The 22,207-nt window shown below is 41.2% G+C and overlaps 1 protein-coding gene and 2 long non-coding RNA genes across 11 annotated transcripts in view; 2 read left to right on the top strand and 1 right to left on the bottom strand.

Moving 5' to 3' along the window:
- Positions 1-2,871: 2,871 nt before the first annotated feature.
- On the top strand, positions 2,872-16,355 carry LOC142929326 (uncharacterized). The gene is made up of 3 exons (XR_012945596.1): positions 2,872-2,980; positions 4,793-4,873; positions 16,269-16,355. It is a non-coding gene; the product is annotated as an uncharacterized LOC142929326 (long non-coding RNA).
- On the bottom strand, positions 11,995-19,648 carry LOC142929327 (uncharacterized). The gene is made up of 2 exons (XR_012945597.1): positions 19,484-19,648; positions 11,995-19,433 (listed from the first exon to the last, which is right to left on the bottom strand). It is a non-coding gene; the product is annotated as an uncharacterized LOC142929327 (long non-coding RNA).
- ANGEL2 (angel homolog 2) overlaps positions 16,947-22,207 on the top strand; it is a 34,951-nt gene continuing 29,690 nt past the window's right edge. Inside the window, exons 1-2 of one of the 9 annotated variants that reach the window (XM_032963055.2) lie at positions 17,601-17,862; positions 18,609-18,666. The gene's annotated coding sequence lies outside the window, so the exon portion shown is untranslated. The other 8 variants (XM_032963056.1, XM_032963059.2, XM_032963054.2 and 5 more) reach the window with 8 other exon arrangements.

Raw genomic sequence — 22,207 nt, forward strand, 5'->3', positions numbered from 1 at the left:
GTGTTACAATGTTCATTCATTTATAAAAAATGTTCAAGTCCAATTATTTTTTGTATCAAACCGAAGTTTAATTCAGAGTGCAGTGTAGTTCATAGTGGCCAAATGTTTATTAAAAGTGATACGTGAATATTGAAAGTGATGGTCAGCACACTGGACTAGCAAACCAGGGGTTGGTCGCTGGTTCAATCCCCGTAGACAAGAGCGTAGGATTATTGACTTCCACCGCAGCGCCTCCGCCTCTGTCCACCTCGCTGCTTAAAAGGACGCAACCACAATTAGTCGTTGTGCAGATCGCCTGTGGTGGGGTAAAGTGTGGGTAACCCCACCGACATTCCAAGAGATCTGAATGGATATCAATAGAGCTCACGCACCTAGGAGGTGGTTCCACCAGCAGTGACGTCACAAAGCGATATTCAGCGACGCAACTTTGCCATCTTATCTCATACGCACGTGACAGGCTTTGACGTGCCTGACGTGCTGGACGTGCTGGACGTGCTTGACTTGTAAAGACAACATTTGAAACCAACAACGAGGAGCGCGGTTTTTACGTTTGTGTGCTAAACTTTTGGAGTACAAATTGTGGGGCGGTGACGTGGTCTTTAGGTGGCGCGTTTGCGGATTCTTCTTCTTGCAGAGGTCGTCGGCGAGTTCGAATCTCGGGGCCGAGCTGATTATTACTGCGGGGACAATGACCAGAATCTTGACTTAAAGCTTTCGTGACTGCAGGAATTCATACTCTTTGGGTCTTTCCGTAACGAGGGCTCGGGGTGGGCATCTACATCATTGGACCTTCTTTGCCAGTACCAAAATATAATAATAGGGGTTTTCCCCTGTACGCCTTTTGGCGTCATCTGGTCGAGCACCAATTGGGTCGAGGCTCAAAGGAAAGCCGTCCCTTGGTGTGAACCATCAGTTTCAAGGACAATGCATATATTATCATAGTATGTTTTTGTTTGCATTTTGACTGCAGGTATTGTGGTTAATGCAGACATGAATCCTTGTAAAAAGGTTTCAGTTTTGTTGCCAGAAAAAAGGGGAAAAACCCTATTATTGTCTCACAACATTTTTACTGATTCATAAATATATTACAAAAGAGTGTGTATTCGTTGCCAGTATATTCCTTATAGCGTAGATTCCAATGTCAGTTGCGAATTGTCCAATCACGCAGTGTGCCGTACGAGTGCACGCTTTTAGAATGGCGACTGAAACCCAATTCTGTTTACGAACAAACTCCTCCTTATTTTCTATTGTTTAGTAAAACATTTCACGTGGAACGGTCCTCAAGATGAAACGTCTCGCTCGCAAGGGAGTCCACGGCGTCAGTGGCCACGTGCATCGCGAGCCAGCAGGAATACGGCTCCAACTCGTGTTTTGCAACGTTGCATGCTTTACGGTTAACAAGAGAGCTTCTACGTTTGTGCAAACTGACGATGATCCTTTCACGTTGTTACTAAACGGTCGCATTTGAACACAAAGTCTCGACGGCATCGTGAAGTGGCGCGTTATTATCTCCCCACGAAGGGTGAAAGAGGTAACTCGATTGTCTCTTTGTTCTATCTATTTGTGTCGGTCTATCAGCCAGTGCTGCAACTTGGACATGATGTGTTTGAAAAGGCCAACGGAAACTGGAAAATAATAATAACACACAACATACCCATTAAACACAGCACACTTAGTATGTATTTGTTTACGAACTTTAAATATGTGCATATTTTCAATACCTGAATTATATTGACAAATATATTTGTTTGGCTGTAGTGATGGGGAGAGGGAATGGTTGTAATTGACACTATTCCCACACAATCTAACCAAAGAGAAACCAATTATGAATCATATTGGTCGTGAAAGCCTACCTATGGAATTAATCATACACACTGTGCTGTATGAAAGCCTACGTATGGAATTAATCATAAACACTGTGCTGTATGAAAGCCTACGTATGGAATTAATCATAAACACTGTGCTGTATGAAAGCCTACGTATGGAATTAATCATACACACTGTGCTGTATGAAAGCCTACGTATGGAATTAATCATAAACACTGTGCTGTATGAAAGCCTACGTATGGAATGAATCATAAACACTGTGCTGTATGAAAGCCTACGTATGGAATGAATCATAAACACTGTGCTGTATGAAAGCCTACGTATGGAATTAATCATAAACACTGTGCTGTATGAAAGCCTACGTATGGAATGAATCATAAACACCATGCTGTATTCTTAGAGAACAACTTTGACTGTGGAACCAAGGGAAAAAAAGCATGCGCTGAGTATTTTATTTTAGTCAAATACTTCCTCGCTTACCTCCAGTGGGGCAAAAGAGCTGAAGGCACAGCCCAGACACGACACACGAAGGACCGAGTCAATGCAACAAAGCGAACAAGACAGAGACGCAAATGCAGATTCCACGAATGCAAATCTGAAGCGATGCGGACGCAGAGTCCACAAACGCCAAAGCACAGGGCGCGAGTTAAGAACACATCGTGTCGTTCTCCACGTGTCACCAGTGGAGTGGTCGCCTCTCACCAGAAGTCGACATTGTTACCCCCTCATCGATTCAAAGACAATTAATCAACGAGCCTCGTGATATGTACAGAGCTGTCACACTTCACTACACAGTGCCTGGATCATCCATTCTCTCTCTGCGTGTGTTCAGTGTTGCGAGTGAATAACATAACACACGCGCGTGATATGTTATTAACACGACGGTACAGTAATACCTCGACATTCAGTGTACGAAGATCCAGTAAAACAAACTTTTGATGTATTGCCATTATATTCATGGAATATTATTAAATAAATAAAGACACTTATCCATCTGCAGTACTGTTTAAATAAGAATCAAATTAGAATAAGATAGGTCTCTTGTTTACATTCGTCTCGGCCATTCAGTGAGCAACAGCAACGCACACTGACACACAGCTGTGATGTATTTGGTGGGCAATGTAACCTCATGGCTGCACCGATAGCTACTCTGGTGAGTATCACTATAGTTTACTACGTTTATTTTATTAGCGTAAGTGTTTTTATTGAATACTGTACATTATACGATATAAATTGTACAACATGAATAGTAAGTTATGAAGTGTTTATAGTGTGAAATGGTACGTTGCGAAGGCTGGGAACTCATCCGTGTAGTGTTAATTTTGTGAGTTGTTCAATATGCGAAGTTTCGATATACGAACGAAGCTCTAGGAATGCACCTACTTCGTATGTCGAGATGTTAGATATATTGCACACTTTAACAAGATATGTCAATGTCGTTTATAGTGGACAACGCAGACATAATATTTAACTGAATATGTGAATTACATATATACAGAAGTTATGTGTGCAAGATATCTACATTGGCAGAAGTGTGTTGGTCTGCTACGCCATCCGGGCCATGGAGGGTATTTGATGATCCTTCACCACGCTGGTCAGAGCGGGTTGATGAAAGTGCTTCGTGTATTCATTCGTATTAATTTGTAACAAAAGCAGCCTCGTGTTGCAGGAGGAAAAGACTAAATTTACACAGCGAAACCTGGCATCGAAACAGCGTGGCCCTCCAGAGAGACAAGCAGAGCTGGCCTGAATCCATAGGACACTGCAGGAGATGGCAGTGGAAACAAAAACATTAATTCAATTGCAAGACCCCAATTGTGTGAAATTGAGAAGGTGGATTTTAAAGAAATCCATTGTGCAAGAATGTTACACAGACTTCACAGAGACAATGGCAGCTATTCCGTCAAAATGGTTGCATATTTTTTTGGATGGTTTTCAAATGCATTCAGCTTTTTTAGGTTCTGATAAACAATATACTTTACATCAGGTGGAGTGGCGCGGTGACGCAGTAGTTAGCCCACCACGTTTGAAAATCGGCGAGCTGAGCTCCATTTCTGGCCATGGCTAACGTCAGTGGCGAGTGACCTCTGAACCCGTCCTGTCCATTCATCACCCGACCACCGCGTCACTGACCGTCATCGTGATGTTGGGTCAAACAATCTCTATGACCCACATGAAGTGTACACGACTTTTAAATAGCAGCGGATTAACAAATTGCAATCCACCATGATTTATTGTATGACAAAGATCATGAAACTAAGTAGCAACCCCCCTCTCCGGCGATACGTTGAATTGTATTGTTCATTGTTTTTTTCTCTCTCTCTCATTTGTATTGTTAGTGTTTACTTCATTTGTGTAGCTGTGAGATTTTCATTAGCCCAAGTGAATCATGAACATAAATGTTGTCTTGTATACTTGACATGCTGTCAACCTTACTTCAAAACATGGGTTCTCGATTCATTGCTGACATACTCTTTGGGTCTTTCGGTAAAGTCACGTAGATAGAAAAATAAAAAAAATCACGACGTTACGATAGCAACTCAAGCAATCGTCTTCAGGTAAAAAAATACAGCAGGCGAACAGCTGAGGCAGGAGAAATATATGTGTACATGTTGCAGTTATCCATATTTAAATAACAACAGATGGGTGCAACTTGTAATGAAACAATGGTGATTAGAAAAAAATGGTGGGTACAAGATGTACTGTATGTGCTGTGAAGATAAATATGGACATTTCATGTTTGATGCGGAAGAAATCTTAGAACAAAATATGTTTCAGTTGTGAATTCAAGTTGGGGATCCCCTTCGTCTAAAGTTTAAACCAGATTTCCTTATTTGCAGTGTGTTGCTATAGGCGTTGCTCAGTTATAACGCATTACTATAAAGTAGAGCTGGGACAATTCGTCAATTACATCTATGGATTGAGTAATATTATAATCAATAACTTGTTATTATCAATTACTCAGGCAACGGCCGCCGGATTATGTCGGTGACGTCATAAAGCCCCGCCCATTACCTCCCGTCCAGCAGCACGTGTGGGAACAGAGGTGAGTAAATTTTTTTTGTCTCCAACTAATTTCGTGTTTTACAATAGATGAGCAATCAAACCGATAATAGGTTATCAATTATTGTATAAAATAATGGGATATCCCAGCCCTACTTTAATGTGCTTTATAGATTAAGTGGCGTAGCGTGGTTGCCATAGACCCTGCTGTGAAAAATAACATGGGGCCTAAATTTTGATTTAAAGCTTTCGTGACTGCAGGGATTCATATGCTTGGTTCTTTCGGTAAAGTCACGTAGAAAGGAAACAATAAAAAATAATAATAATAAAAAATGTATTATATATTGTTTCCCTTCTACGTGACTTTACCGAAAGAACCAAGAATAACATGGGGCCTGTTTGCCAGCAGTTAGCAACAACGCCGTCCAGCCCTCTCTGGGCCACTTGAGCCCATGGGGCCCTTCCACTCTGGAGAGTGTCGCGACTGTTATAGATCCGTTATAACAGATCCCACGGTACCCTCCATCTGTTGAATTAATTCTGTGTTCCAGATACAATCGTACATTCACTGACCATAACTTATGCTCTGCCTTCTAATACGTGGCAAATTAATAAAATAAAAATGTCTACCATCGCTAAAATTATATGTATGCATCGCAGTGGAACTAAGATATACGTACAATAATGGTTAAAAACATTCTAATGAGATGGTGATGACATTTCACATGTCTCGTTTGCTCTTCATATGACACCGCTTGCAGTTCTGGTCATAGCATCCAACAAAGGCTATTAAATTCTGTTCATTTAATTAATCTTATTTAAAATCAGTTGAGAGCCTGGTTGAGATGGAAAATGTTTTCTCTATTGAGATATTGTATTCTCATGAACTAAAGATTGACAAGCTATTAATAGCAGGGATCATATATATTTTTCCAACTGCAATAGGGACATTTTCAAATGAGATTTAACCTATGATTAAATTATCATCGGCCATGATCTGGATGGAGACCTCCCCAAGTCATCATCCCTCACAATCCCACGAAGCCATGATCCATCCCACTGCAAGTAGGCTGACCACATCCCTCTATCTTCCTGGTGGTCTTTCTCTCGCCAGTCCTAATTTGAATCAGATATAGACTGCATATGTAATGTGTGTACATATATTATAGAGATGCGTTACGATGTTTTTAATTAACCTGAACGTTTCAAAAGAGGACCTAGATATGAAATTCGGATAATCCGATTTGTTTTTTCAAATTGATCTGAAAATAGAGTGAAGCGGTGTCACATCTAGACTTGTCTTACTTGAAGTGGTGACGCCTGGTATTGGGCGACAGTCATTTTTGTTTCATGAAGAAAAGTTAAAGTATTACAAAATGTAAATGGTTAGAACATCTGATAACAATGTATATATATCCAGAATTGTACTTAATAATCGGGAATCCAAAAATATTCTAAACTCGAAAGTCATCTCCAACACATACATACGCACACATACATATATATGTCTCTGTTAAATGTGTTATGTCCAGTTTATCTGGCACTGGTGGAGAGAGGCTGTGGGTTTAAGCAAAGGCCCTGTTCTTGTAAAGCTCTCTAATGATACAGCTGTCACACAGCACACTCATTATCCCCCCCACTCTCCGTTAGTGAACTAGAGAGAGGGGATGCGGAGGATGAGCCCTCTGTTGGCACCCCCGTCTCTCTCTCTAATGTGCTAAAACAAAGGGCTGTTTAAAAGTCTTTGTAATGATAATGCCACGTAAGATCAGCATGATGAGGAGGACTTTAAGTGCATTCACTCTCTCATCTGTAGCATTTTAAAATGAAACCAAGGTTGTGTGCATCCACACGTGCATATGTGTGTGTCTGTGTGGTATACACATCAGTGCATATTTTGATTTAAAGCTTTCGTGACTGCAGTGATTCATATTCTTGGTTCTTTCGGTAAAGTCACGTTGAAGGGAAACAGTGCATATGTTTATGTAACCTGCACTCGTAGTAAATATTGTTACCTCCTGTAATAATCATAACTTAAAATGAAATCAAATTCATTTCCACAAATTAAAATGGTGTATGTGTGTGCATGCATGGGTGTGTGTATATGTTATAAACTCCTTTAATAAAAAAATAAGCATGACAAGTGTTATTAATATCAGGTGCTCATACTTGATATGTTAAAGTATTGTCCAATAATAATAATGCGATCTGCTTGAAAATCTAAAAGCAGACGGAAAAATTAGAGCGAGCTTGCTTCCACTTTGTGTAATTCACAGAAGCTGTGAATATATTATAGAGATAAGGGTTAATGGGCAAAAAACTTTTTTTCCTATTTTCTTTGATTATCCTGATTATTATTATACACATCATTTATATGGTAATTCAAGTCAAAAGAGCCAAGCAAAAAAAAACGAAGCATGCACTCATATTTCAATGTGCCGGCCGTGGAAAACAATTTTGCATAAACAAAATGGTGACCCAAAACAGAAAGATAATTTCATGACCATTAAGTACTGCCTCTCAATATTGTAAAAAAAACAATACTACCGATCAGCCATTTGATGCGCAGCACTGCACTGTAGTGATCTCGAACATCTTGACAAATAAAGAGAGCCGAATCAGCGTTTATGTTCTGGTTTCTTTTTAATGTACACAAATATGAATTTCATTAAATTTCACATGTATTTAACGGTAATTTTGTACTTACAAAAGTGCTCACTATTCATGATAAATGCAAATAGTTAGAAATGCGGTTTTATGGCGCTATTTCTGTGTTTTTGTTGGCCAACCAAATACATAATATTATTCATTATATTCTTCGATATATACATTTCACAGTAATATGCTAATACATTTGTTTTTACACACCTTTTTTTATTGTTTGTAAGACACGTCTCCTGCGCACGTGTGTACTGACCATTCTTCTGAATAAAAAAATTAAATACCTAAAATAAACATAAAATGTATTATTGAAATACATATTTCCTCAAGAAATAAGGTTTCCATTTCATGAAAAGTGAATATGATTACTAAACAGAAACATTCCAATAACACCACATTTTCATTCAACTCAGCATTGTTTGTTCAGTCTTGGAAGGGTGGCACGTTGGTTTAGAGACCGTGCTATGAAGCTGATAACCTAATAATGGCTAACATGAGTTGCGAGTGACATCTGAACCAGTCCAGCTCGCCTACCCACTGACGCCCTTCCCCAAACCCATTACCAATGCACTCAGACCAGAGTGGTGAAGTTTGGTCAAACAACTCTCATGTCCAAAACCGTGTGGGGGAAGCCTTCATGCAGTAGTGGATTGACAAAGAGTTGTATATAAAACATTTTAAAATCTAGAATTATTAATCACTGGCCAAATAAAATAAGTAGTTCATGTGTACATGAAACTAAAATACGTTGTTTTGACTGAACTTTTACTGAAATATCAGCCAAATGTCTATTACTGTATTGTATTTTCCCTTTATCATATTCTGTATATCTAAACATATTCCTCGAGGCTACATCCTGCAAGATGAATGTCTCTCATTGAGTACTTACTGAGGCTGCACACAAGGAGAGTGGTCTGGCCAACACAATGTCCCTCATCCATCGTTTCCTCTCAACAAGTGGCATAATGGTCGAGGCACTCGCTTTAGTCTGAGCTGACCTAAGGGGAGACTTGGGCCAGATGCAGATACCAATTTCTACTGATGCTACGTTTGTTAATCAAACTATTCCAAAGTGAAGCAATGTGTATAACTTGACTACAGTATTGTATATTTATATATTTGTATATATGATGTTGGTCATTACACACATAACGTACGTTTTTTTATGATTGTGTGAATGCGTGCGTGCGTGTGCTTTGTTTTCACTAAAACAAACTTAACCCTTGACTAAATTAAGCAACTGTCGTGTAATTTGTGAAACTAGTGCAGTCGTTTGTATGGTGAACTGGATGCTCCCTTCAGCTTTCACGCAGGGCAAGGGGCCTCTCTGCCTCATCGTTCGGGAGGCTTCGCCACTGCGGTTCGTTTCCATCAATTTCTAAATAGGTTTCAAACACTGGTGGATGCATTTTGTACGCAGTCATCACAGCCCTCTGTTTAGAGCGAAGGGGGCATACCAAAACTAAGGGCGAAGAGGGGGCTGAGCCAATATACGAAACAAACATTTAAAAACGCTAAACAAAATTAGTAATGATTATGATATGCTGTTTTACATCATGTATTCTTTATAGCTGTCGCTTACTATGTATGTGATAGAAGTGTGAAGAAAACCACCCCATCATGGTATATATTACCAACATTCGTGACATGTACAAGAAGCATCAGGAACGTGGACAATGATGAAGACAAAGGAACAACAGCTAAGTGAATAAATACATTGTTTATTCACTTTATTATTATTTTTATTTTTTTTCTATCTACGTGACTTTACCGAAAGAACCAAAGAATATGAATTCCTGCAGTCACGAAAGTTTAAAGTCAAAATTTAACAAAAGCTAAGAAAATGTACAAAGAAGCCTGGAGAGGTGCACGCTTTGGATTACGCTCAGAAACAAAAAGAGGAACACGTGGATTAGAGAACATGCACATGTGAGAGACATATTGACTGGGCAGGATATGTCATGGCTAGAATAGACAATAGCTGGTGCTGCAGACTAACACATCTTATCAGCAGGGTGTGGACCGTTATCTTGCATGTATGAAGTTACATTCATTCAAGTCTTCACCAATGATTGCACGTAGAGCCACGATTGTATTACCGTATTTTCCCGCATATAACCCGCGGAGTATACCACTTTTTACAAACAAAGCAAGGCCCTGCGGGGTATATGGAGGTGCAGGCTATCTGAAATTTGTTTTACACGAAACGCTATTTTTGCGGGGTATATACGTATGCGGGCTATATGCGGGAAAATACGGTAGTTACTTGGTGGCATGGTCATCAATTATCTTTGTGCAACATCAAGTTTGTCAATGCCATATATGTGCATGCCATTTTAAATGTCAAAAATGCAAATATAATAATAATAGCACTGCTGGATTACAATATATTTGTATTGTGCATTTGTGATATTTGCTTTTATTTTGCATATATACATTAGGTGTGAAATAAGTTACGTGGATATTTTAACGGAACGAATGCATCCATAACATTGCGTAACAATTCACAGAGATAACCTAATGCCTAGGCAGGTTCAGATAGAGCTGCTCAGTTTTATGAAGACTCAACAGCAATAACCCAAGAGCTCTTCTGGCAGGTGGATACAATTTACTTCAAAGGTGTCCAATCACTTTAGCTTTACTGACCAAAAAATAGTTATAACTATTTCCTGAAATGTGCAGTGCACAAATTTTTATCGTGCACTTCTCTTCCCACATTTGTATGGATAAGTATTGTCATAATGCTCTCTGCTTTTATTTTCATAGAAACTTACATCATTACGTCTCTAAAGTACAAACTGATGTTTGATGCAGTCCAGTGTCACAGACAGCTTCCACAGCCTAGGCTCAGTGCTTACATTTCAATCGACGTATTAACATAAAAATGTACAAAGGCATAGCAAAGTGGAACTTCAACTATGGTTATGCAGCTTTTATCCCACTTCCAATTGTGCATCATTTTTCCTTGCTACCATTTCACTGTGTCCAATATTAGGAATTGTTTTCTCTTGGCCGCAATTACAATTATTTCATTTTCCAGTAATAAATATCGCAAAGAGAATTCTGCCAAAGTGCAACAGCTAGAACACTCTACTCGCAATACAGAGGTTGCCGGTTCGTTTCAATCTCCCGCCTCTGTCGACACAAAAAGCTATCGGTAGGTCGCTGGTGGTGGGCTAAAGTGTGGGTACTCCAATCTCGTTAAACAGGGCCAGCCAGCCTGAAAGATTCGGGCAATTACCTTCTAGAAGGGCTCTATAATGCATCTTCTAGTGGAGGCCTTTCTGTCAGCAGTAGTATGAACAAGTAATTTCAAGGCTAAATGTTTATCTCCAACCCTTTGTATTTTGAATGAGGAGTTTGGAATTTAAATGCTTGAAAATAGATTACCCTGTGTTCTAAAATCAATAAGTCGCCTGGTTTTTCAATGCCAAGTTTCGTCAGTCTACTACTTAGGGCTGCCTATATGGTCTATTCATAATTAAAGTGTTTGATTTCTATATTCTGTATGCAATACATATACAGTATTAAATGACTGCAGTTAATTATATTTTAAATTCCTCGATTAGTGACTTGCAATTATAAAAACAAATCGTATTCAGAATACTGCGATTGTCTATTCTAACACAGTATAGTAGTACTGGTTTTATATTTATATTTGGATGTTTGTGATATAGAGTACACACCCCCTATTGCAGTGTATTCAAATGTTTTTTTTATGTAATTAATATTATGTATTCACATCCATGTCACTAAAATGTATTTGATGAAATATATCAGTACGATATAGTCCTACTGCATTTACTTATTGTAAACTAGCTTTACTACCCGGCTTCGCCCGGGACTTGGATTCACCACACCCGGCCGCCTTTGCCTCCCCAGTGGCGATGTTCACACACCACAGCAGTTACTCGTTTGAGGCTGAGTCGACCTAGGGGAGGCCCAGGACCGGTTCAAATAACTGTCACCGGTGGTGGCCGTGAGCGGGAATCGAACTCGGGTCGCGGGGTTCGTAGCGCGGCACGCTCACCACTACACTACAATGCGTTACGCTTCCACATGCGCGGGTCACGTGACAGATTTGACGTCACAGCTCACATGCCGTACAAAAAATATAAATGCATTATTCAGCTCCCCCCCCCCCCCCAAAAAAGTGTATTTTAATAATTTTTGCATGGTGTACAGTCTGGAGAGTACCCACATGGCAAATTTCAAGTTTGTTGCATGTCGGGAAGTACGCTAAACATTTTGAACAGCCACACATTCACAACTTTGCATTTTACATATATGGCGATGTCACGCAGAGAAACGTGTGCAGTAGGGCTTCCCACAGTGCTACTCGGACAAGGAGATCTCAGCATCGACTCTGTGGTCATAAATGGCTCCTATGCTTCGTGTGGGCTCTCTGATGCTTGGTCACAACAGATAAATTGGCAGCTTAGAGACATAATAGCAGGGGTTTGGAGAGTGTTCATTTCCAGTAAATAGACCATGACGTGGGGGTTAACTAACGCCAGTATCGTATATGTATTTCCCTATGAATACATTAGAAACAGGTTACATATAGACCTTTGTTACATCTTCAAAGATCATGAGTCTGACAAAAGGAAGGTTACTACTGCAATTGTATTATCATATATATACTCATTTGCAGTATATTGGCGTTCGTGAATATTTCAATAATTATGGCAATGGTCAGGATTGTCGTGCTGATAAATGATTGGATCAGCTCAAACTTAAAGATGAGAGGACCACAGCATAATACACTTGCCAAATGCTCTCATGGCCAGACAAAGGCCCGTGCCTATCTCATTTCCTGCTAGGGACTTACAAAAGAACCATCTTTAGTAAAAATGCATGACAGTAACAATACACTATCCCAGACACCGAATCCTTGGAAACGCACGTGCTATTGCAAATACACAGAGTACATAACGCAGTGCAATCAGAACACTTGACCGTTAAATTTACATCTAAATAGATTAAAACATAACGCGTAAACCTGACGGGGAAAATATAACTTAAAAAATCCCCATGCACTATTACAGTTTTTAATAAAAATCGAGATGCTCTCTTCTTTGTGTTTTGTGAACACTATTTGCAATCGAGTTTAAATTAAGTTTGCCACAATTAGCTGTTGTGGACAGAGTTAGTAACACAGTGTAATGAGAACACTTCACCATTGACTTCTAAACATAACAGCTAACATAAGTGTGTTATCAACGTGTTTGGAAAAGTCTATCTTTTCCCACGATTGCAAGGGTCTTTTTTTATTTTTCTTTATAGTTTTTGTGCTCTGTTACATTCTATGCGTTAGAGGCATAACGACGCACCAATTAATCAGTGAATATCGATTCTTTAAGCTTACAATACCTGCATTGAATCGCATGTGTAAAAATCTTGTACTTTCTTAATTCGTACTTTGCTGTATGAGACACCTGAAACCGCTAGAGGCCGCTATGTTTACTACGGCGTTATAAAAAAAAAGAGCTCATCTTTGAATAGAATTATGACTGTGAATGCCAATTCATTGAATCACTGAGAAAGGGAGAGGTTCTTGTTGTTGTTTTTACTCCAAAGAGCAATACCGGGAAATGAAAACCTTCCTGATCTATACTGCGCGCTGCATTTGTAATTACAGTCAATTGCTTATCACACCTTTTGCATGCGTGTGACAAAGGAAAAGTCACGCGCTTTTATTTTTTGAGTCAGCCTGCTCTGCACAAAGCCCACAGCCAGAATGTTTTGCTGCGCTCGAGGCAGCTGCATTTGGTTTCAAGTGGCCTGCTTTACAAAGGCAAAGCTCTGCACGGTTTAGCTGCTGATGCTGCAGTACTCTCAAACACATTGTGAATCTGCCCCTGCCACAATGTGTCATCACACCGTGACAGAAGTGACACAGAAACACGTCCTGGTGAGCTGCAGGAAGTTGTTGTTTTGCTTCGTTAAATCAGGGTTGCTGAACACAAAGCGGCCATCAACAAACAACACAATTGAATGTGTAATAGATGCAAGTCAACGTTTCCTAAATTTAACAAGGTTATAGGAACATTCTAAATGACAGCATTGCAGTCATTTCCAGAGGTGAGCATTGCGAGAAAATCAATCAAAAGATGAGTATTCTGAACGACAGAATGCCAGTAAATAATGTTCGTCCAACGATTTCAACGATTGTACACACAACGTTGGCCCCAACGTATGCTTACTGGGGTGGTGGATGAACACAGCATGGAAGGTATGAAATGAGTCTGGTTGTAAGAAATGTGAACTTATTATACTTCACACCGATAATTAATAAGTACTGTACTTTATATCCGGTGTGTGCAACTGGAGAGAATCGATATGTGAATCACAGAGCAAGGAATACATCTTCAATCGTGCTGGGTGTGAATGGTGTTGTATAAAAGTTTTACTTGCATATATAGAAATCCAAATGAGAGGTTTTTTGGGGTTAGATCACGTAAATATAAATGCGTCGTCAAACCCGCCACCACCCGACACAGCCAATTCGTAAGGTTTGTGACCTAAACCAAACGTGTCAATTCGTTACGAGTACAGCACACCGGTGTGTTGGAGAGTAAACCCACAACATTCACAATTCCAGTAAAAATATATAGAAATACAAAAGTATTATAGTTTCTGTACAAAATTAAATAGCGCTTTTTTTAAAATGAGTTCAAACTCAAACACACCTCCATAAAGCGGCATTATGAATACCACATTACGACAAAAGGTATTATTAATTTGTGTAGTAGAGATCACCGCACGGTTTTAACGTGAACGTATAACAACTCATCACTTGCGTTGGTGTCACACCTCCCCCCTGCGGTGGCCACTCGCTAGTGCAAAATGTGTGCACATTGTAGGACTTATCTTCTTTGGTTCTTTCGGTAAGGTCACGTAGAATGAGAATAAAATAACACAATAAAATTCTCACGACGTTTCGGCCACAACGCAAGCAGCCGTCTTCTTCTTAAAGTGACGAAGACGGCCGCTTGCGTTGTGGCCAAAACGTCGTGAGAATTTTATTGTGTTATTTTATTATTTTATTCTCATTCTACGTGACCTTACCGAAAGAACCAAAGAAGATGAATCCTTGCAGTCACGAAAGCTTTAAATCGAAATTGTAGGACTTGACCATCACAGAGTACGCTGCTGTGCTCGTATCCACCACAAAGATCCCCCGTACAGCCTGTAACATACTATTGGGTCAAGTGCTGTTAGCGAGCACATATCAAAGGCCGCTACGTGGGTGGCCAACACCATTGATGAAAAATTTTGAAAAATGATTGACCTACCAAATTAGCAGTTTCCTGTCCACCAACAATCTACTACATCTAAATTCTAAAACAATCTGGGTTCCGAAAAAAATACAGCACCACATCTGCTGCATTAGACTCTCTGAATCACATTTACAGTAGCCTTGATAATAAGCAGTACTGTGCCTGTCTTTTTCTTGACCTGTCCAAAGCTTTTGATACAGTAGACCACAACACCCTGCTTAGCAAACTAAGTTGCCTCGGTTTTTCCGAAAACGCAGTAAAATGGTTACAAAATTACCTCTTTTCTCGCACCCAAACTGTATTCACAGATGGTTGGAGGTCAAACAGTGTTAAGATAACAAAAGGGGTTCCACAGGGTTCCATCCTCGGCCCCCTTTTGTTCTCTCTTTGTGTCAATGCATTGGGCACTGACCAGGATCATTCCAGGGTAAATCTTTTTGCAGATGACACGATACTGATTACTGCTGGCCGCTCTCCGGATGACGTGATTGCTAAGCTACAGCTAGTTGCTCTTAAACTAGTCCTGAATACCTCCAAAACCAAGGTGCTATGCTTCTCACCAGGACTAAAGCAGGAAGTTATTTTTCCCCAATTACATTCCTTAAATAATTATCAAATAGAGCAAATTTCGATTTAAAGCTTTCGTGACTGCAGGGATTCATCTTCTTGGTTCTTTCGGTAAAGTCACGTAGAATAGAAATAAAATAATACAATTAAAACAAAATAAAATTCTCACGACGTTTCGGCCACAACACAAGTAGCCTTCTTCAGGTGAAGGAACAGAACTGTCGGGACGACAGCGCTTCAATGACTGCTGCTAAGATTCGCAGCGTCTTTTAAGCGTTGGTGTACGGTGCTTTTTTCAAGAATATTTTTGTGTTTTTTTTTTCATGTGTTTTCTGTTTGCACAGTCACAAAATCACTTTAAGATGTTTTCTTGTTCGTGTTTTTGTTTGTTGTGGTTGCACCCGATTCAAGAGCCGACTCACAGGGATATACCAAAATAAATAAATAACTGAAAAACCCCGCCTGGCCGCCTTTGTCTCCCCAGTGGCGATGTTTACACACCGCAAACCAGGTACTCGTTTGAGGCTGAGTCGACCTAGGGGAGGCCCAGGACCGGTTCAGATAATCGCCGCTGGTGCCGGTGGCCGTGAACGGGAATCCAACTGTGGTGGCCGGGTTCGTAGTGCAGCTCCACGCCACCGCTTGTATCCACCACAGCCAGCATGGTGCACTAGAGCGGTCCAAGGGGAATTTCACACAATTATTACCTTCACCGAGATATATGAAAAATACAGCATGACAGTAAGCCTAACTTTTTATTTTTAGTGTGAATAGTGAGAAAACCCCAATCATAACAGAGAAACACCCATTGTGAACTGTAGTTTAAAGTCAAACATCACCAATTCCTCACAATGGCATGGGCCCCATTGAAACTCGCCTCACATTGATCTCTCTCTCTGTGTGTGTGGTCGCGGCTTTTTGTGACAGATTTGTATCAATCTGAGAGCCGGGTCGGAGGTCACTCGCCACTGATGTTTGCCATCGCTGTAAATGATGCACGGATGGACGGACGGATCGATGAGCCTCATTCGTAAGCACATTCAACATTACAGTTCTATAGGTGGAAAGTATGTTGAACTTCTTTCGCACCGTACGTCACAAATGTGAAGGCATTGTAAAATGTATAAATAGCAATGCAATATTGTTGTAAAGATCTGTGTAGCATTATTGTGTGTGCCATGCGGGCTTTAAATATAAATACATTTCCCATTGCCAAGTTAGTAATTAGACACACTTGGCTACATTCTGTGGTGTTTAGCACTATTCAGCAAACTGCAATTGATCACATCGTATCTTTTATATGCAGGATACAGCAACATGCATAAATAACTCCTGCATTTGTTCTCACGAGCAAGTGTTTTTTAATTGATTGTATGTGCTGTGTTAATTATGCTGAGCAATGCTTTCACTCGGCGCTTCTCGTCCTTCAACTGGCTGACGGTGGCCGCCAACCCTGGCGCGTGGTGGAGGCTGCAGCGAGGGTTGGTGGATCACACACGGACGTTGCGAAGCAGCGCCGGAGTGCCATCAACAGTGCAGAACGCCAGCACAGCAACAGATGTGGCCTCCGCCTCTTCCGTCGCGATGGGATAGCGTGTTTTCCCCTCGCACGCGCCGGATTTCTCGGTGTGCTCCAGTTTCCTCCCGCAAGCAGGACTCTCGTCATTAACTGGCGGATGACGCCTTCATATATAGAGGAACGCAGAGCTGGGGCAATCGTCGGCACAGGCTCCTCACGGCGTGGCTGCCTTCCCGCTCATCTGTGGTTCCTCCTCGCGTCTCCACCGCAGTGGTCGAATACTCTGAGGTGCATTACATGTTGAGATCATATTTACACATTCTTATTTCTTTACCAGTACAACGCGAAACCAGTCCAATGTGCAGTTGCACAAAGGTACAAAAAAAACTCTCAGTGGGATTTCCCCTTGGTTTGTTAGTCTCGATGAGGGGGAAATCGCTGATGGTGTTGTTTTTCATGCCGGTCATAATCATTTGTCTGACAATTGTAGAACTGGCTATGACTTGCTGATGAAAGCCAATATCACAAAACCATTCCAAGTCTGTTCTATTGCACAACTGTCATGTACATAAAATACTTCGCAGCAAAGAATATTAGCAATAGCTTCAGAGAAGACTTTTGCATGCCCGAGGGCAACGATTCGTTAATTGATCAAAATAACCGTGCACGTTATTACGCAGGAACTCTCCTCTAATTAAAATCCGATGATGAATTGCCTCATCCGGAACGAAGTTTCGCGGCGTGGTGTTTCCCGTTTCCGTGGAGGAACTCGGTCCGCGCAGCACCCACTCCGCCTACACGGGGAAACAACGCAACGCCTCGACATTTTACGTTCAAATTAAATTATTAAACCAAAATACAAAAAAAAACACTCCCCACAAATAAACAATCATATTTACACAACACAAGCAGACACGACGGTCGCCTTGTTCTTCCACGAAAAAAAAACGCGGGGTAAAAGATGGAACGACTCGTTGAACGTAACGAGCCGGGCAGCGCCATGTGAGTGATTCGCGTGGCTGTAGGCCTCGCCGAACCGAAAGCCGTGACACACGTCCGAGTGAATTAGCTACTTTAATTAGCTACTTTAATTACATTCTGTACGCGTCGTGAATGTGTGGACGTCTCACTGAGCTGCAGCAGATTCAATAATCTATTAATAGAACAGCAGCAGTGATGATTACCGGGGAAGTGGTAACCACATTGCCAGTACAGTAGAGTACAGTAGTGTACAGTGCGGTCGCGGTCATGATGGACAATAGCCGTCATGATTCATGAAGATCATCGTGAAAGTAATAGCAATACAAGATATTGATCACCTTTACAATCATATTAATGTGATAATAGTAACTGCTATACATGTTTAATTGTTAATCTTGGTTAAAACATTTTTTATAGTAATGATCGGTATCTATAACGGTTGTACTATAACAACATGTTATTGATAATAAGTTAAATAACCCGACATTAACGAAGAATAAGTCACAATCATGACGCGCCGTAGCGGCGAGGATGACGGTGGTGGACAGGCGAGTGAGTGGACGCAAGGGGGCCGCCCGGCATGCCCAGAGGCTCCCTAAACACGCAAGGCAGCAGCAGCAGCTGTTCGTCGTGTCCTTCAGCCCTGTCATTTGTTTTGTTTACACCATCACGATTAGTTGTTTGTTGTTATGCCCAGCGTAGTGTGTTGCTGAAGGTGTTGTTGACTCGCTGTGTTTTGTTATCGCTGCGATGCTGGGCGTCCTAAGGAGGCGAACACTTTCACGGTAACGGTGTGGGGCGATTTCGGTGGCCAGGCTCAGCTGTGTGAGTAGACTGTGTGCGGTGTGACACACTCGCACACACTCCAACCTAAACACACTCGCACACACTCCAACCTAAACACACTCGCACACGCTCCAACTTAAACACACTCACACACACTGCAACCTAAACACACTCCAACCTAAACACACTCGCACACACTCCAACCTAAACACACTCACACACACTCCAACCTAAACACACTCACACACACTCAAACCTAAACACACTCACACACACTCCAACCTAAACACACACGCTCCAACCTAAACACACTCACACACACTCCAACCTAAACACACTCCAACCTAAACACACTCGCACACACTCCAACCTAAACACACACACACTCCAACTTAAACACACTCGCACACACTCCAACCTAAACACTCACACACACTCCAACCTAAACACACTCACACACACTCAAACCTAAACACACTCGTACACACTCCAACCTAAACACACTCGCACACACTCAAACCTGAACACACTCACACACACTCCAACCTAAACACACTCACACACACTCCAACCTAAACACACTCGCACACACTCCAACCTAAACACACTCGCACACACTCCAACCTAAATACACTCGCACACACTCCAACCTAAACACACTTGCACACACTCCAACCTAAACACACTCGCACACACTCCAACCTGAACACACTCGCACACACTCCAAAATGAACACACTCGTACACACTCCAACATGAACACACTCGCACACACTCCAACCCAAACACACTCGCACACACTCCAACCTAAACACACTCGCACCACTCCAACCTAAACACACTCGCACCACTCCAACCTAAACACACTCGCACACACTCCAACCTAAACACACATTCGTGCCGCACGTGTATAATACGCGTTCGCGTGTTTATTATATACGCCTCGACGTGTGCCGCCTGGGAGGCGCGGTGTCAGTGTTCAATGATGATGATGATGAGACGTGAACCATCATGAATATGCATGTTGAACTTCTTTCGCACCGTACGTAGCCAACCACCGTGCTAATCGGAGGTGTGAACTTGAATTTCCACCGCATGTGCTCTCTGTCGTCACCAACGCGCACTGAAGTATGGTCAGGGAAGGGGCCATCATCCAGCAGTGGATTGACAATTACATTGTATACTGTACGCCTGCGACAATCGTACGCCACACGTTATATAACATGACATGGTATATAACATGACATGTATAACATGACATTCATAATAACATGTCATGTTATATAACATGACATTATATAACGTGACATGTTATATAACATGACATATAACGTCATGTTATATACCATGCCATAACATGACATGTTATATAACATGACAAGTTATATGACATGGTATATATCGGTGTTGTGTCCGTTAAGAAAAACGTCGATATCTTTCCTCTGGGTGTAAAAACAAACCCCGATGTTGCTATACATATATCCCGTTATTCATCGTGCAAGTTCCGTGGTGCATTGTAATTGAACTGCGTACGATTGTTACACGTAACAGCCCTTTTGTCAATGCACTGCTGGATGAGGGCCTCCATAGGCCGTGCGGGTTGTGGAGGCTGTTTGGCCATACTTCAGCACGCTGGTCACTGCAAGTTGACTAAGTCGGGCAGCAGAACATTATGTAGGAACATTATGCTGTCGTTCCACATGTTCCACAATGACACGTGTAAACAGCACAGTGGCATACTTTGTACATTGTAGTACAGTCACATTGACAGTGTATGTACTATATTACACATCAACACGCAGACGTAACGGCTTAACCTGTAGGTATACACGTTACTCGATAAAGCGTTGCTATTTGTGCAATTGTACGTTGCAAATCCTGTATTAACACCACACTGTGCACGAACATTTACAGTATGTAAATAACGATACGCGTACTACGACATGACATGTTCAATTAAATCACGAGGAATGCGTCTGATATCGTCAGACCTCGGAAGCAAAGCAGTTCGAGACTGCATCGTGTTTGGATGAGCAACCATCACTCATAAGACCAACAACCCACGTTGACCAGCAGTGGATTGATAGAAGATAATGTACACGCATTGCACACGTATTTGGCACAGACTGACTCACTCCCGCATGACGCACGCAGACATCATATCCTGTGCACATATGTAGCGTGCACACACTCCTGTGCTGTACGGACCATAGGGCAAATCATTGCAGGAGCAAGCGTCAGCTGTTAGGTAACGTGACAGTCGCCCGGTGTGTTCGCGAGTTTAACTGTTTTGTATATTAAGCTTAGAGAGAGCCAATCGTGTTTGCAAGTGACCCGAGGTGCTGTGAACATGATACGTGAATCGTGGTGTGTTGCTCCGAGTCGAGATACCGGACACCACGTTCTGAATGTCACACGGGTTGTACACGATGTTACTGTATTGTCCTGTGAGCTGTAAGCTACACAGCAATGCGTATGTGCCAGCTTCAGCGTTGGTAACATTTTGTGTTCAGAGGCGTCATTAATATTGTTGGCCTTTTGTCTTCAATGTCATCGTGACGTATTCACGTATTAGTAAATACAACCCTATATAAAATGTTAATTACGTACATAGCTTTTAATTTAAAGCTTTCGTGACTGCAGGGATTCATATTCTTGGTTCTTTCGGTAAAGTCACGTAGAAGGGAAACGATTAAATAAAAAAATATATAAAACAATAAAATATATTTATCTTGTTATTATTTTATTGTTTCCCTTCTACGTGACTTTACCGAAAGAACCAGGAATATGTACATAGCTGTTTTGTGTGCTATTGAGAAGTGCCTTTACCTGAAACTTAACCGAATATGTATATGTTTAGGGAATTGTTGACTAGTGTGCTGAGTTGTTTTTTGTGAATTATTCATAGCTATTGAATGATAAACACGTGTACAGAGTATTTGACTGAAAACAACCCCCGATACTTGGCATGCTAATCCAGAGGCCAAGATTTATAGACATGTCAGATAGCAAAGCTAAAGGATGGTTTTGTTTTGACAGTTAACGTTTCCAGCAAAGTATATATGTTCGTGACAAAATACTGCACTCGGCATCAGACTGAGGTGGTAATGGTAAAGCAGAAACTCTCTGTGTCACACAATTTGTATTGTGGTCAAGAGTGTTTCCTCTCCGATGTAATGTGTTATATAGATATACGTTATGACATCCACATTGAGCATATAGCGTTGTATTTCTTAAATTTGTGTTGAAAATGCAGACAAAAACATAGCTGGTAGACCTGGGGTCAGTTAGATTTACAAGTGTTGCAGCATTGTTTAGTTGATGCTACAATTGTATAGATATTGTAATTCATTGATAAATAGATGCCAGGTGTGATTGCTGCTGGAGTGGAACTTCTCATAGCCATAATTCCTGTTAGCCTCATTGAGTCCAAATACCCTTCAATACGTGTTCCTTATATGGGAGGAAACAGGGATGCCCGGAGAAATATAACACAGTTCCGTGCATATGGCTTCATATGCTCCCTCTCTGTACTGTCATCTCTGAGCTGTGCCGGTTTGACCCCAGTCACCGCTGATGCT

Source organism: Petromyzon marinus, chromosome 29, assembly GCF_048934315.1.
Source record: "Petromyzon marinus isolate PM22_M1 ecotype Great Lakes invasive population chromosome 29, UKy_Petmar_22M1.pri1.0, whole genome shotgun sequence".
NCBI lineage: Eukaryota > Metazoa > Chordata > Hyperoartia > Petromyzontiformes > Petromyzontidae > Petromyzon > Petromyzon marinus.